We start from the raw sequence: 6,879 nt of genomic DNA, 5'->3' as shown, positions 1-6,879 counted from the left end.
AGAAAGGAAGGAAGGAAGGAAGCAGAGAGGAAGGGACGGAGGGAGAAAAGAGAGTGAAAGAGAACGGAAAGGAAGAAAGAAATGAAGAAAGAAAGAAAGAAAGAAAGAAAGAAAGAAAGAAAGAAAGAAATGAAGAAAGAAAGAAATGAAGAAAGAGAGGAAGGAAAGAGGCAGAGAGGAAGGGAAGGAGGGAAAGAAAGAAAGAAAAAGAAAGGAAGGAAGGAAGGAAGGGGTCAGAGAGAAAGGGAGAGAGTAAAGAGGGTGAAGAGACCGGAAAGGAAGAAAAAAAGAAAGAAATGAAGGAAGTATGAAAGGAAAGAAGAAGGAAGGGAGAGAGGGGGGGAGAAAAGAGGGTGAAAGACAACGGAAAGGAAGTGAAAGAAAGAAATGAAGGAAGGAAGTATGGAAGGAAAAAGAAAGAATGGAAGGAAGGAAGGAAGATGGCAACGATAGAAAAAAAAGCGTTGAACCAACAGTCGGCATAAAGCGATGATACTTTAAATGAGTTTTAGTTTGTCAGGCTTCCATTTGTTTGTTATTTTGAAATCCAAACTGCTTGTTGAAAGATTAACGAAGGTATTTAAAATACCTTATATTGGTTACAACCGTTTAGAGAAGTGAGAATAGCTAAAATGGCGGAGCATTAGACTTCGCCCGCGTTCGTTCAATCTTTGTTCTTGTTTTAAATCATGGTGGAGTCGAATTTGCTTCTAAGTTTTCTGGGTCAAAAACAGAAAAGAAAAAGAGAAGTAATTATGAATAACATACGACAGGCGGCAGATTGGCGGAATCGTCGGTCCGATTGGTAAAACGCTTAGCGGGATTACGTCCGTTTTTACGGTCTGAGTTCAGATTCCGCTGAGGTCGACTTTACCTTTTATCCTTCCGGGGTGGATAAGATAAGTACCAGCTAAGCACTGGAGGTCAATGAACTGACTTATCCCCTCCCGTGCCAAAAAAAAAAAAAAGGAACAGACAACGGTCGATTAAAATATTAGTTTTAATTTTTGTCACAAGGCCAGCAATTTCGGGATAGGGGACAAGCCGGTTTGTCGACTACATCGATCCCCAGTGCTCAACTGCTACTTATTTGTTTGTCTACGTCCCTGTAACTTAGCGGCTAGGCAAAAGAAACTGATACAATATGTACCAGCCCCCTCTCCCAAAATAGTTACTAGGAGCAATTTGTTCGACTAAACCCTTTAAGGCGGAACCCCAGCATGGCCGCAATCCAATGGCTGAAACAAATAAAGACATAAAGATAAACGATAAATTTTTTTTTAAAGTACACACCAATATTTAACGTCTTATCGTTTAAGATACAGAGACAACACTTTCTAAGATTGCAATATTTTCTTCACTATCTAAACCTCTTTCTCCATGCCTGGCTGATCAGATAAATGACTTTATCTCCATTTTTCTTTTCCTTTCTTTTTTTTTTCACACATCTGTCTCAAATATATACGTAATTTGTGTAAGAGATAGATTTAGGGGTAGGCTCTGCCTCAGACGGGTGTGCTGCATGTACTTTAGTGCAGGACGAGTTTACATGTTGGCCACGAACGAACTATGTGGCACCTCTTCAAGGATGATGTAACTCTTTGAGGCAGAAACCCAAGCTTTAGGAAGGGATGTGGCTAAAATGAGAAACAAGCTATCGCTAAATGTTTTTGTCGTAAAGGCAACTCCTATACGATATTTATTTTTACATAACAACTTACGTGTGCGTGTGTGTGTGTGTGTGTGTGTGTGTGTGTGTCACTGTTTATGTAAGAAGGGACTGGAAGAATAAAAACATATTCGTTGATGCATAGTCATTTGTATTTATAAGTACGGAACACACATATTCGTGTAATTTTATCTCGATGTCTAGTTGTCTGCCTCTCTCTCTCTCTCTCTCTCTCTCTCTCTCTCTATCTATCTATCTATCTGTGTGTGTGTGTGTGTGTGTCTATTTGTCTGTCTATCTGCCTGCCGCTCTGTCAATACATCTGTTCCCCAATCAATCTTTCAGCATGTCTGCCTACGTAACTCGGCCAAGTTTTATGTTTATCTCCCTTTTCTTCCCTCTCCATCTACGCTCATTCACGCACAAACATTATAACATTCTAGGTAATAAACCTTAGCTAATTCTTTCCAGACCCTACTTTAATTACGATTAGGCCCCCTAAAGTAACAACAGCATTTCCCCAGCCCTTTTTTCTTCTTCTTAAATCTCCAGAATAGATTTTTTTTAGTTGTTTTAACCATCGCAGTTTAAACCAATAAAAATGCACCGCCTTCGACTGGGAAAATACTGCGAATGTGACGTGCGAAACGTTTCGAATAAATATTCACACTGAGCTACTATATGTTCATAAGCAATTTAGTCTTGCTGTGAAATTAGGTCTCGATTTCAAGCATAAGGGTTTTGTGGGCAGCTTTTAATTGCTACGTATGTGTGTGTGAACGTGTGCGTGTGTGAACGTGTGCGTGTGTGAACGTGTGCGTGTGTGAACGTGTGCGTGTGTGTGCGTTCCTGCATGTGCGCATACGTGTGTGTACGTGTGTGTGTGTGTGTGTGTGTGTGTGTGTGTGTGTGTGTTTATATGTCTGTATTTATTCATACGTATGAGGGCGTGTACCCTAGTTGTTAGAGCGCTACACACACGATTGCAACATCGTGGTTTCAATTCTCAAACTGGGCGAACACTTCAATTCACGCTGCCCCTGTCCACTCGGCTAGTTTTGATCGAGCAGACCTATTATCAAAGGCTTTCTCGTTGTGACCAACCCGCCTTATCGTTACACTCATAAGATATGGTCTGAAAAAGATTTGGATGTTATTTCTAGCAAATCGAACGACGACACGTTCGACGTAAACACGTTATTGTTGGTGGTATTTAGCTCCGTGGCAATGCTGATTGATCTATCGTATGGATCAAAATTGTTCCAAGCGTGACCATCGCATCGGTTTATTCAGACGTGGGCCGTCTAAGACTACATTGTCCAGTATTAAAATCCTTAGGTTTCACTTCCAGATCAGCCTTGATGGAAAAGACATCTCAGCCGTGACGGTCGCACCGTTTTTATTCGGACATGATATATCTGGAACTACACTGTCCAATGTTATTGCCGTTGTATAGCCCTAGGTCAGCTCAGATAGCCCCAGCCCTTGATCAGCTCAGGATTATGATCAAAGACGTTCCAATCGAGACCATGCCATCTCATATTCAAATATAGCATACCTATGATTATAGATTATATTATCCCGTATGTATAGTATTATCATGATTATATTACCCATCGTAATATGGTGTGATATAATTTGAAGTAGATTTAGCTGCTATTTCTAGCAGGTCGTAAGACTCTTTGGAGGCTCTCTCGTTAGCTTGTTTGACGTAGATATGCATATATGCTGGTATTCGCATATGATTCAACATACCTAGGTGTGCATGTGTATGTGTGTGCACGTGTATGCATACGTGTACCTGTATGTGTGTGAAATATCCAGTAAGCTCTATACGAGAATCAAGATAACAATCTATGTGATTTATATTCCAAGTGGCATTAATGACAAGCGGAAGTCATTAAAATAGAAGTTCAGCAGCGAAGAGGATACATTTTAATTGTTGACATGAACACCTATAACTACTAATGAGTAAATATTTACACTTTAGTCATCTCTATAATCTTATGAAGTGGTAGGCATTACGGTTAATACATTTTTTTATAAGTAGCTAGATGCTAATTTCTTTCGTCTGCTCCGAAGATGGAGACAGACGATTTCAGATGAGCCTATAATTGTTTCTACTATAACCACGAGGCCTGAAATTTTGTTGGGTATGGGTGCTAGTCGATAGCATCGACCCCCAGTACTTGGCTGGTGTTTTATTTTATCGATTCTGTAAAGATGAAATATGTAGTCGACTTCGGCGGAATTTGAACCCAAAACGTAAAGAGCCGGAAGAAATACCGCTAAATATGTTTGTCTGACCCGCTTAACGAGTCTGTTTTTGGAAGTCTTATTCACTGCCATCTGGTTTATTTCATTTACTTTGCTTCGTAGAATATCTATTGTATACTTTAATTAACCCTTCTATTAGTCTATGTTGGTGGGTTCTGTCTTTTTGTAACGTTACATTATTTATTTAACCCGCATCATTTTCTTGTATGAATAATGCGCAAACTCATAGAAATCGGTTACCTTGCCTATGTCATTGGGTATTGAAATGTTCAGATTTTTATTTTGCTATTATTTTTTTCCCCTTGTACATTGTTTATCGGTGTCTGTTAACAAACGTTGGTTATTCAAGAGGAGATTTCCTAGAAGACTGTCTGCTTGCTATTAGTCGGAGTTAGCTTTAACTTATTCTGGGTAAGATCTTGAGCAGTCGATGGCACGTGATACATACATTACCAACTTGCTATTCAGTCTTTGCGAAATATGGCTGAACTGTAGTAACAAAAAAAAAGCGAGACCTCTTGCTTCTAATAAAACATGACACAGCAGAATATCACAATTGCTGGTACCAGTAATACGTGCAGTACTGACATTATTATTAAGTTTAATGGTAGTCTTAATAATACTTTTTTTTATTAACACTACCGACATCAATTTTATTAACAACTCTACCATCATTTCCTTTGTTATTAGTATTACTAAAATATCTATGGAAGTATCTATATAGCCTCGATTTCATTGGTTAACTTCGTTAACCAATGTCGTCTGTTACTATGTATGAATGAATTCTTTTTTTTTTTCTTCATCAACTATTAATTGCTCGGTGTAAGATGTTTATGGGTCTAGTTATTTCCAATATAATTACACTGGGCGCCTGTATTTTATATAAGTATTTATAATTGCCTGAAAGTAACTGTAGACAGCGTTTAAATTTATAACTTTTGTCCGTCAATTGATTTCTTTTTTCTATTGGTGATGATGGTTGTATGGTTCCAATTTTAGAATATGTACCGCCGTAGCTAGTACAATGATGGTTGTATGTATGTATCCTAGTAAAATAAAAGTATTATTTCGAGAGATGTTTTTATATCTTCAAATCGGTGAGATGCTAGACACATCGAGTTAGCAGAATCATTAGAGTATCGGACAGGTTACCTTACGATTCCGAATTCTAATATATACTAACTACCAATCAAATATTGGGTGTTCGATAAAATCTACTTCTTCTTTTCCAAAACTTTGTTACATTGTGTCTATGTAAGAAATTATTATTATTATTAGTAGTAGTAGTAGTAGTAGTAGCAGTACGTTCTCAGCATCTTTTATTCGAGTGCATCTCCTTATTTCCGAGATGTGTGTGTACAACATTTTCTTTGTGTGGTGGTGAGGGATGTAGAATTGGGTCTTTATGTCGACTCAGTTTTGCATTGTTGTGAGAGTTGTTTGGTTGTTTCTAGTGCTACTTCGTTGCTTCGTTTGTCTGTTGTGGAATTGTGAATCATGTTATTTTGTCGGCTGGCGTATGTTTCGTGTGTGCCGTGTTATGTCTTTTAAAACTGGATGATAATTGTGTAGAATATGTGTTGCGTAAGTACATTACTGTCTCAAATCCTACGATTCACAGGGCCGATAACCCGGTTTCCATGACGTAAAGGAATTGAGATCACAACATCTCTCTTGAACGGGACGCTCGGTCCGTTGAAGGGTTACCCGTCCCATTTACAGCTGTGTGGACTGAATCAACGACTGGTGAAATTACGTATTTTGTTCAAGAACACAACACATTGCACGATCTGGGAATCGAAATCACGATCTTGCGATTGTGAGGACAACACTCTAACCATTAGGCCACGCACCTTCAGATGTGTTGTGTCGGTAGTAATCTATCGTTGTGATTGTGTAGAGTGTGTGTTATGGGTGTTGTTTCATTTGATGTTGACTGCGTAGAGTATATACAGTGTGGGTCGTGTTATATTGTAGCGATTCTGCAGAATGTGTTATATTGTAATGGTTGTGTTGAGTGTGCGTTAGTGTTTGTGTTGCTTTTATTGGATTGCGTTTGTGTAGAGTATGTTCTGTGTGAGTTGAGCAATTGAATTCAAAATACCTTGCGTAGGAAGTGAGCTGCGTCTAGCAAGGTTATTATTTTAGACTGCATGCAGATTTATGAGCTCTACAATGGCGTTTGTGTTTGTGTTTGTGTTAATGTTCTCTTTTATCATATCTAATTCTCCAATTATTATTGGCACTGTTCTAACTTTCGTGCCTGCTTCCTGCATATTTCCATTTTAAGGTCATTGTACTTGGATAGTTTTTCGAACTCTTTCCGTAATAACAAAGATTCTCTCTCTCTCTCTCTCTCTCTCTCTCTCTCTCTCTCTCTCCCTCTCTCTCTCTCCCTCTCTCTCTCTCTCTCTCTCTCTCTCTCTCTCTCTCTCTCTCTCTCTCTCTCTCTTCTGTTCTCGATAATAATATCTGGAAACATTATCTTGATTTGTTTGTTAGTCTGGGCAGCCATGTCCCTGATTATAGAGGCCAGATCAAGTATCGTGTTTGGCATATGCCTACATCACTTCTTCGATTTCAAAAACTGTTGGCATATACCCAATTCATTTAGCTTCCGACTCGGTTGTGTTTCGTGGATTTACTTTGCCTTTGGTAAGAATTAAATAATCGGAACGGATATCTGTAATTGCCGGGTCTTTACGTTCTGAGTTCAAGTCCATCTGAGGTCAACGGCACTTTCGCTCCTCCAGGGTTGATAAAAGAAAAATAATACCAGTCAAGGAATGGGGTCCATAGTACAGACTATTCCCTCTCTTCAAAAACTGATACCCTTATGCACTTCGGACAAAATGCTTAGTAACATTTCGTCCGTCTTCACCTTTTGAGTTCAAATTCCACCGAGGTTGACTTTATCAGTATGTTCAGATCCT

This window comes from Octopus bimaculoides, chromosome 14 (genome assembly GCF_046866305.1).
Source record: "Octopus bimaculoides isolate indiv1 chromosome 14, ASM4686630v1, whole genome shotgun sequence".
Classification (NCBI taxonomy): Eukaryota; Metazoa; Mollusca; class Cephalopoda; order Octopoda; family Octopodidae; genus Octopus; species Octopus bimaculoides.
The sequence above is the reverse complement of the archived record's forward strand: the minus strand, read 5'-3'. Positions refer to the sequence as shown.